The sequence below is a fragment of the Eucyclogobius newberryi genome, unplaced genomic scaffold (genome assembly GCF_026437365.1).
Source record: "Eucyclogobius newberryi isolate DKJ021-1_F unplaced genomic scaffold, fEucNew1.0.hap1 SCAF_88, whole genome shotgun sequence".
NCBI lineage: Eukaryota > Metazoa > Chordata > Actinopteri > Gobiiformes > Gobiidae > Eucyclogobius > Eucyclogobius newberryi.
Genome location: NW_027316530.1, coordinates 226635 through 253191, shown reverse-complemented (window position 1 = coordinate 253191; position 26557 = coordinate 226635). Strand labels below are relative to the sequence as shown.

General features: G+C 50.0%; 1 non-coding gene and 3 pseudogenes across 1 annotated transcript; all 4 read right to left on the bottom strand.

The window, feature by feature from the left end:
• Positions 1-277: 277 nt before the first annotated feature.
• LOC140353213 (uncharacterized) lies at positions 278-2628 on the bottom strand (annotated as a pseudogene).
• Positions 2629-2724: 96 nt separating this feature from the next.
• On the bottom strand, positions 2725-3861 carry LOC140353212 (uncharacterized; annotated as a pseudogene).
• A 317-nt stretch (positions 3862-4178) lies between these two features.
• On the bottom strand, positions 4179-5413 carry LOC140353211 (uncharacterized; annotated as a pseudogene).
• Positions 5414-14274: 8861 nt separating this feature from the next.
• trnav-cac (transfer RNA valine (anticodon CAC)) lies at positions 14275-14347 on the bottom strand. Its single transcript has one exon. It is a non-coding gene; the product is annotated as a tRNA-Val (tRNA).
• Positions 14348-26557: the final 12210 nt, after the last annotated feature.

Sequence of the window (26557 nt, the reverse complement as noted above, 5' to 3'; positions counted from 1 at the left end):
AGTCAACATTGATCATCAGGCTTTAGATTCCAACAAAATGAAACATTTCACTTCAAAACAACCAAAAACCCTAAAAAGGGTAATCCATAATAACTCCATAATAATAATAATAATAATAATAATAATAATAAATTAACAATAAATACAAACAAGATCCATGATCCAAACACAAATGTCAAATGTCTTTCAGGCAGAAATACTGGAATTACTGTCATTTAAAAGCAAATTCTAGCCATCACTACAATGAATAAAACACGTCTCAATAGCCTTGCCACACCTTGAGTGCTCCTGTCGGCCTCTTGCCACACCTTGAGTGCTCCTGTCGGCCTCTTGCCACACCTTGAGTGCTCCTGTCGGCCTCTTGCCACACCTTGAGTGCTCCTGTCGGCCTCTTGCCACACCTTGAGTGCTCCTGTCGGCCTCTTGCCACACCTTGAGTGCTCCTGTCGGCCTCTTGCCACACCTTGAGTGCTCCTGTCGGCCTCTTGCCACACCTTGAGTGCTCCTGTCGGCCTCTTGCCACACCTTGAGTGCTCCTGTCGGCCTCTTGCCACACCTTGAGTGCTCCTGTCGGCCTCTTGCCACACCTTGAGTGCTCCTGTCGGCCTCTTGCCACACCTTGAGTGCTCCTGTCGGCCTCTTGCCACACCTTGAGTGCTCCTGTCGGCCTCTTGCCACACCTTGAGTGCTCCTGTCGGCCTCTTGCCACACCTTGAGTGCTCCTGTCGGCCCTGCAGAACGCACTGGACTGACTTTGTGTCATCCAACTCTCCTATGCAACAACTATTCTGCAATAAAAACAGCACGATGTGAGAGATTATCATTAGCTACCATTTTTCTTTGTCTGTTTCTTATTATTTGGCCCGAGCGCCACAAGCTGGCGAGGGGCCTGACAGGTCCATAAGGCCGTGCCAGAAGGTAGCTCGCTTAGTCCACTTTTACCCAATACATTAAAATGAGGAGTAAGCTAGTATGCACCTCATTTTCCTCTGTCTGACTTCAATCTGGTAAGATCAGGATAAGTGAGGCTTTCATATTGTGAATCACTTCACCTTTTGTCATTTTGTAGTGAAGCACCACAGTTTAATAAGATATTTAGTTCAACTGTTTTACAGGTCGTATAGACACATTTGTAACAGTAACAATGGGTCAACTTTGTATGGAGTTACTTTGGTACTGAAAGAAAAGGAGACAAAGAACTTTATACTAGTCTTTTATTAACTACTTGATGCAAAGTGGTAATATAAATTACAAATCAGTACATTGATACTTTGAAAAGAATACATTGTTGGGAAGGTGAAAGAAAAGCAAAACAAATGGGCAATGTTTCTTAATTTGATTATTAAGTATTCCATGTACTTATAACTACTACAATTGACAGTTGTTGGCTGTTGTAGATGGGTTAGGGTACCCTAACCTAGTGGTCTTGTCTTTGTGTCCTGAAAAAGGAGGAAAAGGGTAATTAGTAAAACAGATTCTTTGGAAAAATCAGTTTCTTTGTAAATGTCATTAAATTAGTCATAGTTTGATGATCTGATCTTAGTCTGCCTTCTCCCCCTTCACCTGTCCGGCATGGTTGAACCTGCCAGGGGTGTAGACCCCTGCCCTTCTTAGCTCTTGGGATCATGAAAGTACAGCAAGGTGTCAGATCACGGATGGGCCCCCCTAAACCGAGCTGGATGACCACTGCTCTGGAGGATAAATGCATTTAGAAAGAAATAAATGTGACTAGTTTGAAAAGATGAATCTACAGTTAACCATGTCTCTACCACAGCATTACAGTTAGGCCGCCAATGCTGTGTGCATGAAGCCAAATCTGACACATGTCGAGCCAAACCATGGACATTCATGAAAAAGAAAGTCAGAACATGTGCCTCCAAGTGCCAGGGCAAACTTTGGACCATGAAGGGAGGCATGCTCTCAAGGCCGCTCTGATGCCATTGTTGCAATAAATGCCATCTTCTTTAAAGTCTTGAATAATCAGACCCTCTAAACTCCTAACACGACTAAGGGCCACATACGCCTGACCCGCCGTAGATACTTTCTTAAGAGACACTATGGCTTTATCGACGGTTACACCTTGTACTTTATGTACTGTACACGCCCACGCGAGTTTTAGAGGAAACTGCCGCCGCTTTTCGCCTCTTTTATTGGCCTGTTCCTCCTCTGGTTCTATGCGGGTAGAACCAGTCAGGTCTGCAGCGGTACGTGTTTGCCTCCTTCTCTGCGCACCTACACCATCGTCGTCAAATTTAACATATATTGCTAAAGGAGACAGCTTTTCCTGTGGATTTTCAACTATATGTGTAACAAAGCCACATACCCCATTTACTAGACCGTCGGCTAAATCTACATTTTTACACAGCGTAACGCCTGCATTTACCCCCAGGATTAAAGTCTCCTCCAAACTGGCTTGTTTGGACTTACGGAGATGTCCTTTCAGTTGTTTTAATTTCCCTGTCTTTTTGTCATACCCAAAATCTCGCGCACAGACTGGTATCGTCTCCTCGCATACTCGATTTAATACTTTGAAAGTATGATTTCACACAAACTGTTTTTTGGTGAAAATGTGCAACACGTCAGGATCTTCACTAGTTTCAAGACTTTGTAATAAAGCTCGATCGTCATCAAGCATGTGTGTTCCTCTTGAGCCGGTTTAGCAGCTCTGCAAGAGTCTTATCGCTTTGTCTCACTATTGTGCCGCAATTTTGAATGAATCTATTCCTAATCCTCTTCCTTGTACAGAGGATGACCCATGACTGGTGACAATTGAAAGAAATCCCTTACAACTATAATGGACAAATTTACAAATGGAGAATGTACGTAAATATCTTTTTGTCGACCATAGATATTTCATCAATATTACAATTTGTAGATCAACGTATTTAGCACGCAATGTATTGAGCTTCTCCTCCCCCAGCGGTGTGTAGGGGAGGGAAATACTTGTACCGATACTAAATGTTGAATGGATAGTAGCCGCCTGTAAATTATATGCTGCTATCCCTGTCGGAGCCGTTAATAAAACGCTGACATTATCAGGACTCTGGCACGTAGGAGCCAATAACCGAGACGCCTCATATTGAATCGCTCTAATCAGGTGACTTTTCCCAGTGCCTGCTCCACCTGTAATAAAAACGTGTAATAGGTCAGGGTTCTTGCTTAAATGGCTGTATTTTTCTCACAAGGGAAAGACCCTCTTTACGACTCATGACATTTGCTTTCTCCACATGACCAATTTGCTGATTGCTCACGGCCAAGTCGGGAATGGGCTCTTGCTCATGCTCAGAGTTGACTCCCTGCATCATCTCTCTGTTCTCCTCCTTGCATCCTCTAAGACGTCATCACCGTCCATCTGCTCCTGGACCTCCTCCAGGTCCTCAGCCGCAAGTTCAAAGCAACGCCTATTTGAATCAACAATCGATTTAACTGTATGTAGGGACCTGTCACTCAAACGAACTTCACAGTTTTTATAAAATTCCTCAAACGTATCATACGGAGGCGGCTTAAGGTCAGCCTCAATGCGATATGGCAGGAATAACTGAAGGATACTTTGATGAAATAACTCTAACTTTAGTCTCATAAAACCGTGCATCATGAAAAACTGCAGGCTTGGTCCGTGTTCTCTTAATAATTGCACCCAAATGATTTTGTAACATAATAGATTTTTTTACATTTGTCAGACTGAGTAAGCGATACTCGGATAAGAATGTCACAATGCACATTAAAGGTCTCGTTATGTGGTCTACCCAAGTAACGATCAATAGTGTTTCTCATCCAAATATCGTCCGGCCTTTCCTCATCTATTTCCTCATCTATTTCCTCATCTACTTCCTCATCTATTTCCCTTATGGCTCTGCTCATGTGAACTATATTATCGCCTGTTGGAATGAATCCCTGTACACCATAGACAGCTTCCTGCGCAGACCATCTCGATTATGAAGATGACTAACATTTTGCTCTAAGATTACCTTTAGAAGCCTATTTTGTGCACAACTTAAGAGCAAACACATTTCACTTCCAGACCAATAAATATATGAAATAATGTACACAACACAAGCCCACGCATCTATAACAAACTGGATGTCCATATTGGCATTCCAGCAAATGAATAACTTCTCGTTGTAATTATTAATCCAGACTTTGTCGAGTTCCCTGTCTGAAACTGTGTGTGTGTCCGCCTAAAACGCCGTACACACTGTGATAACCCAAAGGACGCAAACAATTCCTGAGCACTAAGAGACAGGTTATGTTCATCAAGAACCCTAACCCTTCTTAAGCGCAGCCATAATAACTTCAGCTTGTTCCCTTGTAACAAGTGGGACAGATTCAGCTGTTTGATGAACGTACGCATCAATATTGGGCAGGGGAAATTTAAACAGCACACCTTTTTACCTTTACTACACGTTTGGAGTGACTTTTGGACTGCTGCTGCACCAAAGTAACTTTTTCCAATAGATGTGGGTTTGAGGGCCGTTTACAGGGGACTTATTTATCCACAAACGTAAAGACCTCCCGGTCAGAGTTTACCCCAAGTTTCAGAGCCTGGTCTATCCAATGAGACGGTGACAGTGTGGACTTGCCCTCTGCTGGAATTCTATGCAATAGAAATAATCTATGACTTTATTGATGGTTGAGCTGGTGACATAATAACTTTATGTAAAAATCTGTGCCAACGGGAGTCAAACATGCAAGCCGCGGTTACAGGGTGACGATGCAAAAGGTCACATCTCTCAGCCCAGTCCAAATCTGCACCCTCCGGGTCCAACCTTCCTGCTTTAAGAGTGTTTTCAAGAGGCTTGGCCACCGGAGATCTGCAGAACTAAAGGAGCAAAACCACCACGGAATACCGAGCTGACGAATGAATACAACAAAAAAAAAGTGTGCCGATTGCAAGAAGGGCGGCGTTCCTCTTATAGGTGTCATAAAGCGATAACCGTTATCAAACTGTAGTAATTCCTGTAAAGCAGCAATACCATGACCGGAATGTCGCTTTTCGCAAAGCTATGGGCACACAACCTGCTCAACTTCCAACATGTATAATGCCACAAAGAAAAACTTAACATTTTCTGCAAACCTGCCATCCACATGCAATAGTCTGTTAACGAAATATCGGCACAAGGTTAAACGTGTTTTCCGAGGGGTATGAAATGTATCGCCTTCAAAGGGAAACTCTTTTGAAAAGCATTTAGCTTCATCTTCTTTATCCTTTAACAAACTTACCGGGCTGTTACCCTCAGCCGGAGCTAAATCTAAAACACCCTCAAAAAAGTTATCAAGAGCCTCCTGAGTTATATCAACAGGCATGAAGAATGTGTCCTGGTACATGCAGTGCCGCTGTCGATCATGGACAAGCTCATCATCTAATTCTTCTGCAGGATCCTGCTCCACCCAATTTACCATTACTTCAATAATGTCCGCTACGTTAACGTCTGCTCCCGTACCCTTAGCCGCTACGTTAACGTCTGCTCCCGTACCCTTAGCCGCTACGTTAACGTCTGCTCCCGTACCCTTAGCCGCTACGGTAACGTCTGCTCCAGTAACCTTAGCCGCTACGTTAACGTCTGCTCCCGTACCCTTAGCCGCTACGTTAACGTCCGCTCCCGTATCCTTAGCCGCTACGTGAACGTCTGCTCCCGTACCCTTAGCCGCTACGTTAACGTCCGCTCCCGTACCCTTAGCCGCTACGTTAACGTCCGCTCCCGTACCCTTAGCCGCTACGTTAACGTCCGCTCCCGTACCCTTAGCCGCTACGTTAACGTCCGCTCCCGTACCCTTAGCCGCTACGTTAACGTCTGCTCCCGTACCCTTAGCCGCTACGTTAACGTCCGCTCCCGTACCCTTAGCCGCTACGTGAACGTCTGCTCCCGTACCCTTAGCCGCTACGTTAACGTCCGCTCCCGTACCCTTAGCCGCTGCGTTAACGTCCGCTCCCGTACCCTTAGCCGCTGCGTTAACGTCAGCTCCCGTACCCTTAGCCGCTACGTTAACGTCCGCTCCCGTATCCTTAGCCGCTACGTGAACGTCTGCTCCCGTACCCTTAGCCGCTACGTTAACGTCCGCTCCCGTACCCTTAGCCGCTACGTTAACGTCCGCTCCCGTACCCTTAGCCGCTACGTTAACGTCCGCCGTCCGCTCCTGTACCCTTAGCCGCTACGTTAACGTCCGATCCTGTACCCTTAGCCGCTACGTTAACGTCTGCTCCCGTACCCTTAGCCACTACGTTAACGTCCGCTCCCGTACCCTTAGCCGCTACGTTAACGTCCGCTCCCGTACCCTTAGCCGCTACGTTAACGTCCGCTCCCGTACCCTTAGCCGCTACGTTAACGTCTGCTCCCGTACCCTTAGCCGATACGTTAACGTCTGCTCCCGTACCCTTAGCTGCTACGTTAACGTCCGCTCCCGTACCCTTAGCCGCTACGTTAACGTCCGCTCCCGTACCCTTAGCCGCTACGTTAACGTCTGCTCCCGTACCCTTAGCCGCTACGTTAACGTCTGCTCCCGTACCCTTAGCCGCTACGTTAACGTCCGCTCCCGTACCCTTAGCCGCTACGTTAACGTCTGCTCCCGTACCCTTAGCCGCTACGTTAACGTCCGCTCCCGTACCCTTAACCGCTACATTAACGTCCGCTCCCGTACCCTTAGCCGCTACGTTAACGTCCGCTCCCGTACCCTTAGCCGCTAGAATAACGTCCGCTCCCGTACCCTTAGCCGCTACGTTAACGTCTGCTCCCGTACCCTTAGCCGCTACGTTAACGTCTGCTCCCGTACCCTTAGCCGCTACGTTAACGTCCGCTCCCGTACCCTTAGCCGCTACGTTAACGTCTGCTCCCGTACCCTTAGCCGCTACGTTAACGTCTGCTCCCGTACCCTTAGCCGCTACGTTAACGTCTGCTCCCGTACCCTTAGCCGATACGTTAACGTCTGCTCCCGTACCCTTAGCCGCTACGTTAACGTCTGCTCCCGTACCCTTAGCTGCTACGTTAACGTCTGCTCCCGTACCCTTAGCCGCGACGTTAACATCCGCTCCCGTACCCTTAGCCGCTACGTTAACGTCTGCTCCCGTACCCTTAGCCGCTACGTTAACGTCCGCTCCCGTACCTTTAGCCGCTACGTTAACGTCTGCTCCCGTACCCTTAGCCGCTACATTAACGTCCGCTCCCGTACCCTTAGCCGCTACGTTAACGTCCGCTCCCGTACCTTTAGCCGCTACGTTAACGTCTGCTCCCGTACCCTTAGCCGCTACATTAACGTCCGCTCCCGTACCCTTAGCCGCTACATTAACGTCCGCTCCCGTACCCTTAGCCGCTACGTTAACGTCCGCTCCCGTACCCTTAGCCGCCCTGTCTCCACATACTGAGACTCCTAATGTCCTTTATATGAACGTTTTACTGACAACAAACAACCGTCCACATTGCTACATGGCAAGAGCTTTACGGTCCGTGTAATTGGGGAGGGGACACAGGTCGAGGGCCCCCTCCACTGACCCCCCTTTGGAAAGGTTACAACTTGAATCAAATGTATATTAAGTGCCACTAAATGCTGTTCAATGGTTTCAAACATACAAGTTCGGCTGGAATGTCGTCCAATTGCAAATGATTGACTGAACTTTCAGCTGGCGTTTGGAGTTACATGTGGAGCAGATCCATAAACTAGCTCAGCAGTTGAGCAGTTATTGTTGCACACGTGTAAATACGCCTCTGAGATACAGGCATCAGCTACAGCAGCACATTTAGCTTTAGTCATAAAGTCTTCCTTTTAAAAGGTAAGTCCTGGTTCTTAAACACACACAACAAACATATTGTGGACCATCTTCAGCTTTCTTTAAAAGCTGTTACATGACAAAAGTGAAGTTTAAATTGTTCATGATTTTCCTGTAAGCTGTTTAAGAGTTAAGAGTTTCATTTTGAATGGTTCATAATTGTGGTATTTTTGTTTAAAAATTGCTTTAACCTTCTTATGTATGAAGGGGATTGGCTTTGTACTCTTGTTTACTGGCTGCTTTGACATTTTGTTTGTGATAAAAAATAGCTTTATAGTTTATATTTATTGATTGAATTGGTTTTGTATTTCTGTTTATTTGCCGCCTTTATTTTATGTCTGTACTTTACTTTATATTCCAATAACCTTAAATACAAAAGTAGAGGGTCAAAAGGCTGCAAACACTCTACATTATCTCTATATTTTTTCATTGACTGTTTTTTAAGCTTGATGTGTATATTTTTTCTAGTGTCTTTAACCTGTTTCCATCTGCCTCTTTGGCCCTGTGCACAATGATCAGACCCAAATGTCATTGCTTATTAAAAGAAGATCTTACAGCCCACATGTGAGTGTGATGCATCATGGGAAAGCTTCTAGTTTCTGCAGATTTTTTATTCTTAAAGATCATCCAGTCCCACAAAATAAAGTTATAATGAAAAGGACAATATCTGAAAAATCTATCTCCAAATTCAAAGAAATAATAGAGCCAATATTCAGTGACATGTCATGTGATCACGTCATGTGATCACGTCATGTGATCACGTCATATGATCATGTCATGTGATCACGTCATGTGATCACGTCATGTGATCACGTCATGTGATCATGTCATGTGATCATGTCATGTGATCATGTCATGTGATCATGTCATGTGATCCTGCTGAGAACAGCTTTAGTCCCAGTTTAAGTGATCTATGTGTCGACTTGACCATGAATTCTCTGAAGTCTGCTCTTGACGTTGTCGCGCCGTTAAAACAGAAGGTCATTAGGCCAGAGCGCCTCCTCCTGGTACAACCAAGAACTGCGTTCACATAAACAAAGAGTTAGAAAGTTAGAGGGATTATTTCGTCGCTCTCACACCGAAGAATCCCTAAAAGCATGGAAAAGTTGCCTGCTGTCCTATAAGCAGGCTCTGCGTAAGGCCCAAACCAGATATTATTCAAATCTAATAGAAGTCAACAAAAGTAACACTAAATTCCTTTTCAGCACTGTAGCTAGGCTAACAAACTGTCACAGTGCAGTAGAGCCCTCAATCCCAGCTACACTTAGCTCTGATGATTTCCTCCTATTTTTTAATAATAAAATAAAAACAATCAGAGATAAATTAGATGAAATTACCCCCGCTATTAGCCCTGAACTAGCCCAAGCTGTAAATCTAACGTCTCATATAAATCCACCTGTAAACCTAGAAAGGTTCACAGCTGTTGATCAAGCAGAGATAACTTCAGCCATTATGTCCTCTAAAAGCTCCACTTGTGTCCTAGACCCCATTCCAAGCTCCTCAAAGACATTCTCCCCCTAATTATAGACTCTATTCTTAATATAATAAATACTTCACTCGAAAGTGGCTATGTTCCACAGTCCTTCAAACATGCAGTCATTAAACCTCTTCTGAAAAAGCCTAATCTAGATCCCGACCTATTGGTAAACTACAGACCTATTTCAAATCTTCCCTTCGTCTCTAAAATCCTTGAAAAAGTTGTAGTAAAACAGCTTTGTCGCCACCTGCAGGACAATAACTTATTTGAAGTTTTCCAGTCAGGGTTCAGAGCCCACCACAGCACTGAAACTGCACTAGTTAAAGTCACAAATGATTTGTTATTAGCCGCTGACGATGGACTGGTCTCAATCCTGGTTCTGTTGGACCTCAGCGCAGCGTTTGACACCATTGACCACAACATTCTACTGCAGAGGTTAGAATGTGATGTAGGTGTTGGAGGAACAGCCCTCAGCTGGTTTAAATCCTATCTATCTGATAGGTTCCAATTTGTTCATGTAAACCAGAGCTCCTCACCAAGCTCTAAAGTAATTTACGGTGTGCCACAGGGTTCGGTACTCGGTCCAATTCTGTTTACTCTTTATATGCTACCATTAGGCAACATTATCAGGTCACATGACATTAACTTCCACTGCTATGCAGACGACACTCAGCTGTATTTATCAATGAAACCTGATCAGAGCGATCAAGTAGACAGACTTAGTACTTGTGTGAAGGAGATAAAAACCTGGATGACACTAAACTACCTGCTTCTTAACCCTGAAAAAACCGAGGTCATTGTGCTTGGCCCTAAGCATCTACGAGACTCTCTATCTGAGCAGATAGTCACACTGGACAATGTCAGTGAAGCCTCCAGTTCTACTGTAAGAAACCTTGGAGTCTTATTTGACCAGGAGCTCTCATTTAAAGCTCATATAAATCAAGCTTGTAAAACAGCCTATTTCCATTTGCGCAACAAGAGCCAAAATCAGAAGAATCCTGCCTAAAAGTGATGCTGAAAAACTTATCCATGCATTTGTAACGACTAGATTAGACTACTGTAACTCCTGCTTGCAGCGTGTCCTAAAAGCTCCATAAAAAGCTTTCAACTGGTTCAAAATGCAGCAGCAAGATTACTAACAGGAACAAAAAGAAGAGATCACATTACGCCAGTGCTGAAGTCTCTTCACTGGCTCCCCGTCGAGTCCAGAATCAAATTCAAAATTCTACTCTTGACCTACAAAGCCATAAATGACATGGCCCCATCCTACCTCAAAGATGCTATAGAACCATATCATCCAAACAGAGCTCTTCGCTCTCAGAATGCCGGCCTTCTGGTGGTGCCAAGAGTCTCTAAAAGTACTGTAGGAGGTAGAGCCTTCTGGTGGTGCTAAGAGTCTCTAAAAGTACTGTAGGAGGTAGAGCGTTTAGCTACCAAGCTCCTGTGTTATGGAATCAGCTCCCGACCCATGTTAAATCTGCTGACACAGTCTCTTCATTTAAGTCCAGGCTTAAAACGTTCCTCTTCGAAATCGCTTATGGTCAGACTAGTTAGGAACAGAAACATAAACCCACAGCTTCAGCTACGCTGCCCTAGGAGTAACTATGCTGGGGGAAGTATGACAGCTTGAGCACTATCCTCTTCTTCTGACTACTTATGCTATCAAACAATATTTATTTTTTGATTCCACTTGCAAACTGTTCACCGCCTTCTTTTCTTTCTCTCACTCCTGAGGACCTGTGGACCCAGATGTCCCTCCCCTGGTGAAGTGGTCCCTGCCCTGTGTGGACGGTCCCTCATCTGCCTGAAGAGTGGGTCCAGCTCGCCTCCGACGGTCCCTCATCTGCCTGAAGAGTGGGTCCAGCTCGACTCAGACGGTCCCTCATCTGCCTGAAGAGTGGCTCCAGTTCGCCTCAGTCGGTCCCTCATCTGCCTGAAGAGTGGGTCCAGCTCGACTCAGACGGTCCCTCTTCTGCCTGAAGAGTGGGTCCAGCTCGCCTCAGACGGTCCCTCTTCTGCCTGAAGAGTGGGTCCAGCTCGACTCAGACGGTCCCTCTTCTGCCTGAAGAGTGGGTCCAGCTCGCCTCAGTCGGTCCCTCTTCTGCCTGAAGAGTGGCTCCAGCTCCAGTCTCCTTGTGTCCGTCTGTCCGTCTGTGAGAGTCGGATCTCTCCTTCACTGGAACTCCTCCAGGTTTCTACGCTTTTTTCCCAAAGAGGTTTTTTTGTAGTTTTTCCTGGCCGAGAAGGAGAGTCTAAGGACAGAGGACCCTGGGACATCGTCCCTCGCCACCACAGACATTGTCTGACTCCATCGCCACCACAGACATTGTTGATTCATTTCTCCCTGTGGCCCTCAGAGGCAACTGTTGTTGTGATTTTGGGCCTTACAAAAATAAATTGATTTGATTTGATTTGATGTCAAACTGTCAGGACTTCAGAACTTACACTACAGAAGCACAAACATGAACAAAACATCCTTTTTCAGTCTCGCCTGAATATTGTCCATGTGTAATGGTCCTGAGCAGGACATACTTCATTGTGTGTTTATGCTGTTCACTGCACATGCTGTTGTCATGACAACAACTGTGTCAAGTTTCAGATCTGTAGGAACAGGCATTTTGGTGCTTTTTGTATCAAAAAGTATATTCGGAACAAGTGATCCAAATATGTGCCAACTGTGCCAAACTGTTTGATTACATTTTTAGCTCCTCGATGATGTAAACATCAGTGTCACCATGAAAAAAAAACAGGCAAAAACTTGTGCAAAATGTAAAACTATTCACAAAAATGATATATAGAAAAAGGTTTAGTCCAGTCTCATGTCTTTGTGCCACTGGCCGTAAGAGTTTGGGCCGGCACAAAGCACAAAGGAATGTTACAAGACTTGCAGCCAGCAGCGGTCTTCTTGTGACACACCTTGCAGGGTCTTGGACCTGCAGGTGCAGCCGGTCCCTTCAGGAGCACCTGCCCTATTTTTCATCCAGTAAATATTGAAGAAAAGACACGGAAATTTGCATTCCTATATAATCCAATTTGTATAGCACATTTTACCAACACAAAGTCTCCAAAGTGCTGCACAGAGTACAAAACAAGCACAGGCAAAATATGTGAAAAAACAAATAAATACATACATAATAAATCAATAAATATGAACTAACAAATAAAAAATAATTAAAAACAACATGAAATATATAAATAATAAAAGACTGTCAGAGGACCACACAATTCTCATGCCGGGTTAAATGTTGGTGAATAAAAGTGTATGTTTAAACCAGACTTGAGAGCATCAGCTGAAGGCTCTTTATCAGCTGAAGGGTCTTTATCAGCTGAAGGGTCTTTATCAGCTGAAGGCTCTTTATCAGCTGAAGGGTCTTTATCAGCTGAAGGCTCTTTATGAGCTGAAGGCTCTTTATGAGCTGAAGGGTCTTTATGAGCTGAAGGGTCTTTATCAGCTGAAGGGTCTTTATCAGCTGAAGGCTCTTTATCAGCTGAAGGGTCTTTATCAGCTGAAGGCTCTTTATCAGCTGAAGGGTCTTTATCAGCTGAAGGGTCTTTATCAGCTGAAGGCTCTTTATCAGCTGAAGGCTCTTTATCAGCTGAAGGGTCTTTATCAGCTGAAGGGTCTTTATCAGCTGAAGGCTCTTCATCAGCTGAAGGGTCTTTATCAGCTGAAGGGTCTTTATCAGCTGAAGGCTCTTTATCAGCTGAAGGGTCTTTATCAGCTGAAGGGTCTTTATCAGCTGAAGGCTCTTTATCAGCTGAAGGGTCTTTATCAGCTGAAGGGTCTTCATCAGCTGAAGGCTCTTTATCAGCTGAAGGGTCTTTATCAGCTGAATGCTCTTTATCAGCTGAAGGGTCTTTATCAGCTGAAGGCTCTTCATCAGCTGAAGGGTCTTTATCAGCTGAAGGCTCTTTATCAGCTGAAGGCTCTTTATCAGCTGAAGGCTCTTTATCAGCTGAAGGGTCTTTATCAGCTGAAGGCTCTTCATCAGCTGAAGGGTCTTTATCAGCTGAAGGCTCTTCATCAGCTGAAGGGTCTTTATCAGCTGAAGGCTCTTCATCAGCTGAAGGGTCTTTATCAGCTGAAGGCTCTTCATCAGCTGAAGGGTCTTCATCAGCTGAAGGGTCTTTATGTGGAGGAAGAGCGTTCTAAAGTTTGGGGCCGACTACAGGAAAGGCCCGGTCGCCCCAAATGTACAAAAAATGCATTGAGCGATAGGAAATTGCCCAAAAAAATCTGATCATAGAATGATGACATTTGGCGCAGAGGGAGATGGTGACAACACCAGTAAAAAATAGGATGAAATCCGCTAAACATGACTCATGAGTTTTTACAAATATCATACTCCTAGGGCCGGGATCGGCGAGCCGCGGCTCCGGAGCCGCATGCATCTCTTTGAGGTTAGGGTTAGTCTTCTAGTGCCTCTCTGAAAACAGAAACAGATGGGGGGATATATTTGTTGTTTTAATATGGTTTCTGTCGGAGGACAAACATGACGCAAACATTCTGAACATTTTCCAATGTAAACATTTTTATAATAAATATTCAATTTCAGCATTTCTGTCAACGAAGATTTGCGTCATAGCCTGCAACACATGTGGGCGGGGCACGTGGGCGGGGCACGTGGGCGGGGCACGTGGGCGGGGCACGTGGGCGGGGCACGTGGGCGGAGCATTGCCAATGCAGAAGGATTGACTGCATGTTTGCTTTGTAATGAGAAGTCAAATAACAAAAAGAGTTAATGAAGAAGAAGAGTGGACGCTCAGCTCTGCTCTGGACGCTCAGCTCTGCTCTGGACGGTCAGCTCTGCTCTGGACGGTCAGCTCTGCTCTGGACGCTCAGCTAAACCCAACCCCCTTGGGAGGTAGCCCATTCCACGTAAACCCTTGTGCAAAATAGGCCACCTTTGGAATTTGAGTGGCCCCTTTGTGAAGTACAGTACATGTGACTAGTTGTTTTGTTTTTTTTGGGGGGGGGTCAAACGCAACACCGACTTTCAAACCCATCCTCGACAAGTAAAGTCTTCGCATGAGGGCGTGCTTCTGCCCGGTTTCGAGCCGGGGACCTTTTGCGTGTGAGGCAAACGTGATAACCGCTACACTACAGAAGCGATAGTGTAGCGCAGGTACGTTGGTGGGACAAGTCCTCAGCGTCAGTGCAACGCTTTCGTGCTGGGTAAAACGCACTTTCTCTCCCCGTCTGGGAATCGAACCCAGGTCTCCCAGCACTAGATCTGCTCCTGTTTTCACCTTCTTATGGACATTTTACTGCCCCAGAACACTCGTATTTTGTGGCATTTATAACGGGCATTTGAGGACGTTTTCAGGTAAAGTTCGTCTTGTGTTTTGCACTTTTGAAACTGTGTTTTTAGTCACGTAAAATCACTGCTACTTCCATGTCTCTGTTGAACAACTAACGCGACTTTTCTGTCAGTTTTGTGTGATATTCAGCCCTGTGAAGTTAAACTTTATTACATTTAAAGGTTTGCAGTTGTGCAGTTTTATTTAAGGTGTAATATTACGTGATCTGTGTGTTGTGTTGTCTCTTATTGTGCATAAAAGTAGTTGTAGCATCAACAATTCATCACAAGTAAGAGAGACTTTGTTTGTCCCACAATGGGGGAAATGCCTTCACTTAATGTTAATGTGGAGGACATTCCACAACTGTTACCTAGCAACAGACTGTAAACAAGAGCCAAAATGCATATGAATGACTCAACAATTATGTTGATTATGTTGTTCCTCTCTCCTGTCCTGTCCTCTGTCCTTTCCTCTGTCCTGTCCTCCTCTCTCCTGTCCTCCTCTCCCCCGTACTCCTCTGCCCCGTACTCCTCTGTCCTGTCCTCCTCTGTCCCGTCCTCCTCTGTCCTGTCCTCCTCTGTCCTGTCTTCCTCTGTCCTGTCCTCCTCTGTCCTGTCCTCCTCTCCCCTGTCCTCCTCTGCCCCGTAATCCTCTGTCCTGTCTTCCTCTGTCCTGTCCTCCACTATCCTGTCCTCCTCTGTCCTGTCCTCCTCTCTCCTGTCCTCCTCTGTCCCGTCCTCCTCTGTCCCGTCCTCTGTCCCACCCACTCGTGTCCCCACCAGCTCTCCTCGTGAGCCCTTGGGTGAGTATAACTACATAAATCATGTGTTCTTGGTTTGTGTGGAGTCACACAGAGTCACACCGTGTAGAGGAGCAGTCACTTCTGTTTCATTTCATGTCTTTTCCTTTAGTAGTGGCTGAAGAGGACGCGCTGGAGAGGACAATGTTCAGCATCTCCGTCCAAACACGTGGATGTGTGTAATGTGTCTGTAACGCTTTAGCTCCATTTTGGATGTACCATGTGTTAAAAAGGTTTGTCTTTTATTCCAGCCGTGTCTGCACCAGTCGCTGCTGAGCTCCATCATCCTCAGGTTTACAGAAGTTCACACACAGATGTCCTGCCATGAAAGACACTTTGGGACACGTTCTGTCCTGTGCATGAGTTCAGTTGTTCCTGACCCTGTTCAGGTCCTGCTCTGAATTCATGCATCTGTGATGAGAGTAAGTCATATTATCTGGTGTTCAATATGAATGAGTGAGAGCTTCTTCTGCTCATTCACACTAACATTGCTAAATAAAACAGCCATATAAACTTACTTATGATATAAACAACAGGTCAAATGTAAGTGTGCGTTGTTACTAACGGCTAAATATGACTCATTATTCGTCTTCTTCTCTTACAGCAGCTGCACAGTCCAAACAGACTGTTCTGGAGGAACCACAGGACGGTAAGAGCTTTTACTTGTTGCTTATTCACTGTAAGATCAAAGTTGATCAAACGTATCATACATTTCTTTCCTCTCTTCAGCTGCTGCAGATGTGCTGCCCCTTAAGCCTCCAGTGCCACTTCCACAGGAGCTGAGGTTTGTTCTGGCCGAGTCTGGAAGTACTTCAGCTCCAGGTCTGACATTTTAATAGAATAATCTAAACAAACATAAACCTATATTGTGGTGTTTTAGTTGTTTCAGATGCAGCTCGTCCCACACATTCTGCATCTGATGCTCCTGGAGAAGAGACAACCCAAAGTGAGTGAGCTCCATGTGTGTCTGTGTCTGTCTCAGTCAAACCATCACAGAGTGAACAGATGAATGCTTCATGCTCCATGTGTGTCTGTCTCAGTCAAACCATCACAGAGTGAACAGATGAATGCTTCATGCTCCATGTGTGTCTGTCTCAGTCAAACCATCACAGAGTGAACAGATGAATGCTTCATGCTCCATGTGTGTCTGTCTCAGTCAAACCATCACAGAGTGAACAGATGAATGCTTCATGCTCCATGTGTGTCTGTCTCAGTCAAACCATCACAGAGTGAACAGATGAATGCTTCATGCTCCATGTGTGTCTGTCTCAGTCAAACCATCACAGAGTGAACAGATGAACGCTTCATGCTCCATGTGTGTCTGTCTCAGTCAAACCATCACAGAGTGAACAGATGAATGCTTCATGCTGACTGTAGTTTGACAGCCAGTGCAGTGGTTCTAAATGTGTGTCATGTCTTGTATTTCACGTGTTGCTTATCACTAAAACATTCATCTGTTTTGTTCTGTAGTTCCTCCTCCAGTGAAGCTTCAGCCGCAGTCGTCACAACAGGCCGCCTCCCCCTCCACTGCCCCTGAGCCAATCAGCCAACAGCGCGCTACACCCGACCACAAAACTACATATTTATCATTACATCATCATCACATCAAATTATTAAATGCATCATCTTCACTCAACATCAGCCGAAAAAGCTGGAGCAAACACAGACACTCTGGCAGCACCACAACTCTGCCTGTCGTCACCATGACAACTGCCACGCCTCCTACAGCTCTGACCATCACCGTCTCTTTCTCAGGACGCCCTGAGCAGCAGCAGCAGCAGCAGCCCTGAAGAAACACCACCTTTAAGCACTTTGTGGACACAGAGTTCTTCCAGAGGGAGCTGGAGGCCACAAGACAGAGAGTGGAGGAAAGGAAGCAACAGAAGAGGAAGAGAGAGGAGTCACCTGCCCCAGGGAGAACGTGCAGGTTCTGCAAACTGGAGCTGAAGCAGGCCCTTACAGTCACACATCCACACATACTTCCCTGGACTGTATATATCTGTATATTTATTGTAAATACTACTGTAAAGTAATGAATGCCCTCGGACATGGCTATAACAGGAGCTGAAAAGAAAAGATAAGAAAAGATAAGAGATGAAATGAAATGAACTGAAATGGAATGGATATACAGCCCCGGATTATTTTTTCTTGATGCAGAGAGCTCGTCTATAACGTATAATTTGCAATATACGGCATATAATCTTGTACATTAAACCAAATTAAGGAAAGACAGATTGGGTAACGTTGCACAAAATATTTTTGTCTCCAACCAGATGAAGCGCTCGGAGTAAAGTTTGGCAACTGGATGACGCTGTGACTGCAGGGTTGGGCTCACAAGATTGAGGGAAGTGAGATAGGTACCCACACCAGGCTATGCATATGTGCAAAGTGGGAAGCAAAACCTAGTGCTACGACGAGGATGGGATTCCAACCCACGCGTGTTGCACTTTCTTGCGGCTATAACACCATGACTGCAGGAGCAGGATTATAACCCTTTAGGCGCCAGAGATTATGGATGAAATAAATGTATAAATAAAAAACTTCCTGAGATACAGAGAACTGAAGCCGGGGCACAGCTCTGGGTCGGCAGTGCCCCTGGAGGCCCGTAGAAGCTACACACTCCAGTTGATTCTTGGATAAAAGGGCACCCAGCCGGTCTCGAACTCGCGTGAGGCGGAGCAGGGATCATCCACCCCGCACACGGCCAGACTTTGCCCGGCCAGGGAGCACCTTCTGCGGGTCGGAGGCTCCAGGTCGGAGCCCCTGGAGCCTGGAGCCCTCACCGGGCCCCGAACTCGGCTGCCGGAGGCAGTGCAGTGCCTCATGGATAAAAGGGCACCCAGCCGGTCTCGAACTCGCGTGAGGCGGAGCAGGGATCATCCACCCCGCACACGGCCAGACTTTGCCCGGCCAGGGAGCACCTTCTGCGGGTCGGAGGCTCCGGGTCGGAGCCCCTGGAGCCTGGAGCCCTCACCGGGCCCCGAACTCGGCTGCCGGAGGCAGTGCAGTGCCTCATGGATAAAAGGGCACCCAGCCGGTCTCGAACTCGCGTGAGGCGGAGCAGGGATCATCCACCCCGCACACGGCCAGACTTTGCCCGGCCAGGGAGCACCTTCTGCGGGTCGGAGGCTCCGGGTCGGAGCCCCTGGAGCCTGGAGCCCTCACCGGGCCCCGAACTCGGCTGCCGGAGGCAGTGCAGTGCCTCATGGATAAAAGGGCACCCAGCCGGTCTCGAACTCGCGTGAGGCGGAGCAGGGATCATCCACCCCGCACACGGCCAGACTTTGCCCGGCCAGGGAGCACCTTCTGCGGGTCGGAGGCTCCGGGTCGGAGCCCCTGGAGCCTGGAGCCCTCACCGGGCCCCGAACTCGGCTGCCGGAGGCAGTGCAGTGCCTCATGGATAAAAGGGCACCCAGCCGGTCTCGAACTCGCGTGAGGCGGAGCAGGGATCATCCACCCCGCACACGGCCAGACTTTGCCCGGGGAAGGGCCACTCTGGCTGGGCATGGCCCCCACTGAGCACCCCCTGGAACCCCTGGAGCCCCCGGAGCACCTCCAGAGCCACCCCCCACTCTCCCCAGACTATGCCCGGGGAAGGGCCACTCTGGCTGGGCATGGCCTCCGCCGAGCACCCCCTGGAACCCCTGGAGCTCCTCCAGAGCCAGCCCCCACTCCTCCAGACTCACCCCGGGGAAGGGCCACTCTGGCTGGGCATGGCCTCCACTGAGCACCCCCTGGAGCCCCCGGAGCACCTCCAGAGCCACCCCCCACTCTCCCCAGACTATGCCCGGGGAAGGGCCACTCTGGCTGGGCATGGCCTCCGCCGAGCACCCCCTGGAACCCCTCCAGAGCCACCCCCCACTCCTCCAGACTTTGCCCGGGGAAGGGCCACTCTGGCTGGGCATGGCCCCCACTGAGCACCCCCTGGAACCCCTGGAGCCCCCGGAGCACCTCCAGAGCCACCCCCCACTCCTCCAGACTCTGCCCGGGGAAGGGCCACTCTGGCTGGGCATGGCCTCCACTGAGCACCCCCTGGAGCCCCCGGAGCACCTCCAGAGCCACCCCCCACTCCTCCAGACTCACCCCGGGGAAGGGCCACTCTGGCTGGGCATGGCCCCCACTGAGCACCCCCTGGAACCCCTGGAGCACCTCCAGAGCCACCCCCCACTCTCCCCAGACTATGCTCGGGGAAGGGCCACTCTGGCTGGGCATGGCCTCCGCCGAGCACCCCCCTGGAACCCCTGGAGCCCCTCCAGAGCCACCCCCCACTCCTCCAGACTCACCCCGGGGAAGGGCAACTCTGGCTGGGCATGGCCCCCACTGAGCACCCCCTGGAACCCCTGGAGCCCCCGGAGCACCTCCAGAGCCACCCCCCACTCTCCCCAGATTCTGCCCGGGGAAGGGCCACTCTGGCTGGGCATGGCCTCCACTGAGCACCCCCTGGAGCCCCCGGAGCACCTCCAGAGCCACCCCCCACTCCTCCAGACTCTGCCCGGGGAAGGGACACTCTGGCTGGGCATGGCCTCCACTGAGCACCCCCTGGAGCCCCCGGAGCACCTCCAGAGCCACCCCCCACTCTCCCCAGACTATGCCCGGGAAAGGGCCACTCTGGCTGGGCATGGCCTCCGCCGAGCACCCCCTGGAACCCCTGGAGCCCCTCCAGAGCCACCCCCCACTCCTCCAGACTCACCCCGGGGAAGGGCCACTCTGGCTGGGCATGGCCTCCGCCGAGCACCCCCTGGAACCCCTGGAGCCCCTCCAGAGCCACCCCCCACTCCTCCAGACTCACCCCGGGGAAGGGACACTCTGGCTGGGCATGGCCCCCACTGAGCACCCCCTGGAACCCCTGGAGCCCCCGGAGCACCCCCAGAGCCACCCCCCACTCTCCCCAGATTCTGCCCGGGGAAGGGCCACTCTGGCTGGGCATGGCCTCCACTGAGCACCCCCTGGAACCCCTGGAGCCCCCGGAGCACCTCCAGAGCCACCCCCCACTCTCCCCAGATTCTGCCCGGGGAAGGGCCACTCTGGCTGGGCATGGCCTCCGCCGAGCACCCCCTGGAACCCCTGGAGCCCCTCCAGAGCCACCCCGCATTCCCCCAAACTCAGTCTGGGGACGGGCCACTCTTCCCCGGGTTGCAGGCTCTGGGACTCCGGGGATGACCACCGGGGACCAGGCCCTCCCTTCGAACCCGGGGACCCACACTTAAGCACCCCCACACGGGCTACACACCCTTGTTTCAGCCCCCTGGAGGTCCGTGCCCTTGGTACTATACCATGGAAGTCCGTGCCCTTGGTACTCCGACTGGAGTACCAAGGGACTCACCACAGAGGCTCGCGCCGGCCCCGGCCCACCTTTCGTCCCCGGGTACCCACACTTAAGCACCCCAACACGAGCTACACACCCTTGGTGCAGCCCCCTGGAAGTCCGTGCCCTTGGTACTCTGAGCCACTTTAAAAGATAAAAAGCACCAGGACCCCAAGGCCCTGGCTCCCCTGTCCCCTACACCACACTTGGAGGCAGGGCCCTTGCCCTCCACTGGCTGCCCCCGCGCCCAATGTACTCCATAACCGAAGAAGAGAGGGGGACCCGGAGGCCGGCCTACTAGGGTAACAGGTTTAATTTAGAGCCGGGGCTCTGGACCACAAATGCCAACAACCCCGCAGTGCGCAGGAGCCTTCGAAGCTGGATGAAACCAGAACGGGGCCCTACGATGGCGGTGACCAGCCAGTTGATAGCAAAGTGAGCCCTGGACAGGCGCTGCATTTGACAAACTCAGAGACGAGGAAGGGACCGGAGTCGGACCAAATATATCATCTGGCGCTGTGTCCAGCGTAAGGGTGAGCCAGCGCAAATCAGGACCACAAATGCCAACAACCCCGCAGTGCGCAGGAGCCTTCGAAGCTGGATGAAACCAGAAAGGGGCCCTACGATGGCGGTGACCAGCCAGTTGATAGCAAAGTGAGCCCTGGACAGGCGCTGCATTTGACAAACTCAGAGACGAGGAAGGGACCGGAGTCGGACCAAAAATATGCGCCGGCCCTGCCCCCCGCCCCGCGCAGAGCCATCGGACACGTTGAGGCTGAAGGGGACTGGCGCAGAGCCCTTGGGCCCAGGGGCTAAGCGCAGCCATCATCCTTCAAGCCGCGCCTCCTGCTGCGCGGGGGTGAGTGACAATAGGCTCGGACTGTGGTTCCGTCGGACGCGTTGAGGCTGAAGGAGACTGGCGCAGAGCCCCTGTAACAGGGGCTAAGCGCAGCCATCATCCTCCAAGCCGCGCGTCCTTCAGTGCGGGGGTGAGTGACAGTGGGCCTGGACTGTTGTTCCACCGGACGCGTTGAGGCTGAAGGGGACTGGTGCAGAGCCCCTGGCACAGGGGCTAAGCACAGCCATCATCCTTCAAGCCGCGCGTCCTTCAGTGCGGGGGTGAGTGACAGTGGGCCTGGACTGTTGTTCCACCGGACGCGTTGAGGCTGAAGGGGACTGGTGCAGAGCCCCTGTGCCAGGGGCTAAGCGCAGCCATCATCCTCCAAGCCGCGCGTCCTTCTGCGCAGGGTTGAGTGACAGTGGACCCGGACTGTGTTCCCACCGGACGCGTTGAGGCTGAAGGGGACTGGCTCAGAGCCCCTGGCACAGGGGCTAAGCACAGCCATCATCCTTCAAGCCGCGCGTCCTTCAGTGCGGGGGTGAGTGACAGAGGGCCTGGACTGTTGTTCCACCGGACGCGTTGAGGCTGAAGGGGACTGGTGCAGAGCCCCTGTGCCAGGGGCTAAGCGCAGCCATCATCCTCCAAGCCGCGCGTCCTTCTGCGCAGGGGTGAGTGACAATGGACCCGGACTGTGTTCCCACCGGACGCGTTGAGGCTGAAGGGGACTGGCTCAGAGCCCCTGGCACAGGGGCTAAGCGCAGCCATCATCCTCCAAGCCGCGCGTCCTTCAGTGCGGGGGTGAGTGACAGTGGGCCTGGACTGTTGTTCCACCGGACGCGTTGAGGCTGAAGGGGACTGGTGCAGAGCCCCTGTGCCAGGGGCTAAGCGCAGCCATCATCCTCCAAGCCGCGCGTCCTTCTGCGCAGGGGTGAGTGACAGTGGACCCGGACTGTGTTCCCACCGGACGCGTTGAGGCTGAAGGGGACTGGCTCAGAGCCCCTGGCACAGGGGCTAAGCACAGCCATCATCCTTCAAGCCGCGCGTCCTTCAGTGCGGGGGTGAGTGACAGAGGGCCTGGACTGTTGTTCCACCGGACGCGTTGAGGCTGAAGGGGACTGGTGCAGAGCCCCTGTGCCAGGGGCTAAGCGCAGCCATCATCCTCCAAGCCGCGCGTCCTTCTGCGCAGGGGTGAGTGACAATGGACCCGGACTGTGTTCCCACCGGACGCGTTGAGGCTGAAGGGGACTGGCTCAGAGCCCCTGGCACAGGGGCTAAGCGCAGCCATCATCCTTCAAGCCGCGCGTCCTTCAGTGCGGGGGTGAGTGACGGTCCCATCTCCGGAGACAAGGGGCCAGGCGCGGGGGAAGCCAGTCAGACTGAAGCCCCGCGCCTGGTGGGACCTCTGTCTCGGCCTCGCTTCCAACGTGTCCGGCGTGAGGTTAGCCGGAGCAAACCACAGCCGCAAAATGTAAACAAACCCGCAGTGCGCAGGAGCCTTCGAAGCTGGATAAAACCAGAACGGGGCCCTACGATGGCGGGTCTTGAGTGCCAATAGACCAAGCTCCTTGTCTGGTATACATAGAACCATGATTTGTACCATTTTCATGTTTGATTCATGAATGATCCCTGCTCAGCCTCACGCGAGTTGGACGGCTGGGTGCCTTTTATCCATGAGGCACTGCACTGCCTCCGGCAGCCGAGTTCGGGGCCCGGTGAGGGCTCCAGGCTCCAGGGGCTCCGACCCGGAGCCTCCGACCCGCAGAAGGTGCTCCCTGGCCGGGCAAAGTCTGGCCGTGTGCGGGGTGGATGGCCCTGGGTCTGGGCGGCGCTAAGATCACGGAGCGGGTCACCTCCGCGTACAGCCCGTGGTCAGCGTGACACCGTGCTCTGCCCCGAGCAATCAGAGCAAACATGAAGCTTCTGGAAGTGCCCGGGAGTCTGGTAAAATCAAGCCGAAAATAGACCCTCTCATGCCGGGTCTGAGCGGCGCTTAGAGCCCGGTGGAGCGCGGAGCGCGGGGCTCCATTCAGAGGCTCCGTGATCCGCCTTACAACCAGCTCTCACCTCCGCGTACAGCCCGTGGTCAGCGTGACACCGTGCTCTGCCCCGAGCAATCAGAGCAAACAGGAAGCTTCTGGAAGTGCCCGGGAGTCTGGTAAAATCAAGCCGAAAATAGACCCTCTCATGCCGGGTCTGAGCGGCGCTTAGAGCCCGGAGGAGCGCGGAGCGCGGGGCTACATTCAGAGGCTCCGTGATCCGACGCTCACCTCCGCACCTCCGAACCATGACTTGACATTACGGCTGTGAAGGAGCCTTGGAAGCTGGATAAAACCAGAACGGGGCCCATCGATCGCGGTTCTCGTGTGCCCGTCAAACGAGCTCCTTGCCCGGTAGCCGCACAACCAGGAAATGTACCTGTTTCGATTGCGAAAAACGTCATTCTCAAAAACCGCCCGCCCCTCCCTCCCAGCATTACCATTTTGCACATTCCGCGTGAGAGCAGCGTAAGAATTTCTCGGGAGCAGCGTGATTTAGCCCGGGAATCTTGAGCTGAACGCTTATTCCCACGAGCCCAAAAAACGACTAAGTCCAACGGTATATAGTGTACTATTGCCGAAAAACGACAGAGTCGCTCTGGTATAGTGTACTATTGCCGAAAAATGACAGAGTCTTTTCAGGTATAGTGTACTATTTCGGTTTTTACTCTAAGTCCCTCAGGGGCATATGGTGCTATACTATGATGGTCAGATCACCTCCAGGCCCCAGGGGAGTGCTTTTCTGGGGGCAAACAGTGCACTGATGATGGGGGATTATTTCATTTTGCTCATTTTGGTGTTTTTTCACATTTTAACCCATTTTCACCCCTTTTGCTCACAACTTCATACTACGGCCCGGAAAAACGACAGAGTCCCTCGGGTATAGTGTACTATTGCCGAAAAACGACAGAGTCCCTCGGGTATAGTGTACTATTGCCGAAAAACGACAGAGTCCCTCGGGTATAGTGTACTATTGCCGAAAAACGACAGAGTCCCTCGGGTATAGTGTACTATTGGCTGGAAGCTCGGTTTTTTTTCTAAGTCCAGCAGGGGTATATGGTACTATATTCTGGTGGTCAGATCACCTCCAGGCCCCAGGGGAGTGCTTTTCTGGGGGCAAACTGTGCACTGATGATGGGGGATTATTTCATTTTGCTCATTTTGGTGTTTTTTCACATTTTAACCCATTTTCACCCCTTTTGCTCACATCTTCAAACTCGGGCCCTGATTACAAGTTCTGACCAAATGATGACAAACACGGTATTTATTATGTATTTTTTTTATTTTTCCAACTTATACATCCATCATTGGTGCCAGGCAGGTTGTGGAGAAAGCAGTGAAGAAAGGAGAGAGCCATCACAGAAAAGATGTCCATCCAGGGTCAAGGTACCCTGCACTTTTACATATCCAAATGACAGCATTTAAAGTTTTTTAGCGTATGGTATCTCTCGTTGCATGGAACCGCACAGAGGCCAACGCCACACTGACGGCACCTGTACTTTGTTTGCCGCCTGCCTTTGGTACGAGAGCGGTCAGAGCACACGGCGCAGTCTGGACGTCCCTCTGCTTGACAAAGCCAATGACGCTCTGTGAGTCTCTGTGGCATTTCACCCTCCGGTCTTGAGCGCCTTTCTTGTTTTTTGGAGTGATCAGCCAGTAATGCATCAATAATGTTCTGAATGTAAACCTTTAAAGGTTTGTGTGGGCCTGGAGTGGATTTGGTGTATATGATGTGTGAGTTGACAATACTTATGCTTATAATGGCATTGAATATGCGATGATACCATTTCCGGGACCTGTGTGGAAAGAGGTATGTCTTCATCCTCTGGTCAGCAGTGTCCACTCCACCCATGTAGGCGTTGTACTGGTCGACACATACAGGTCTTTTGATGTCACGGAAGCCAGTGTCATCTGTCTTGGATCGGATCCTCCTCTGAACACAATCATTTCCATGGACTGTGGACAACATGGTGAGACGTTTAGTATCGTGCCAAGCACAAGCCAGGAGTTTTCCCTTTCTGCAAAAAACTGGGTCATCTCCTTTTTTCAGCTGTAAGACACTTTTACCAAGGCATTTTGGCATCCCCAACCTGGTAATCCTTACCGTCCCACACAGTCCAGTTTCCAAATCTGCTAATTCATTTGCAATTACAGGCGAGGTATAGTAACTGTCCATGTAAATCTCGTGTCCTTTGCCCGTAAAGGGAGAAACCAACTCACGGACAACTGCGTGTGTTGCACTGATGTTGCTTGCATTATTTTTGTACTGTCCAGTGTGCATTGACCAGCGCAAAACATACCCTGAACAGCTTTCACTCAGGGCATACACTCTATAGCCATATTTGTCAGGTTTATTCGGAGAGTAACATTTTAGTGAAGATCTCCCCTTGAAAGCTATTGTCATTTCATCTAAAGAAAGCTCCTTGATTGGACTGTAAACTGCTGCAAATTTGGGAATAATCAAATCTATTATTGGGCGGACTTTGAACAGTTTATCGTGCCCGGGCTCGCCTGTTCTCACATAATCATTATTGTTGACAAAATGAAAGAACGAAAGAATGATTTCAAATCTGTTTCTTGACATTACATTTCCAAATCCAGGCGTTTGTGTAAGCCAAAATGTTCCCCAGTAATCCTCGATTTCAGGTTTCTCAACAAGGCCCATGGAGAGATGCAAAGCGAAGAAAGCTTTCATTTCGGTGACTGATACATCATACCACTCAAGAAATCTTGAATGTGGCTTCAGAATCATAGGTGCCATACACTGATGTGCATATATATTTGTCTCATCAGTAATGAAAGTCCAAAACTGATCGGTCAGAAAGAGTGACAGAATATCAAATGGATTAGCATCCGTCAGATCCATCTCTCCTGTGTAGCCAACTGGGTCTTCAAAAGGTTTGATCCATGCCTCAAATACCTCGACCTCTCTCAGCATGTCCCAGCTCTCATCCACCGGGCAAGTTTTACTGCAGCCACTGGTTCCACTGGTTCCTCGCCTCCGTCTGTCCTTTGCACCTGTCCGTTGTTTCGAAGTCC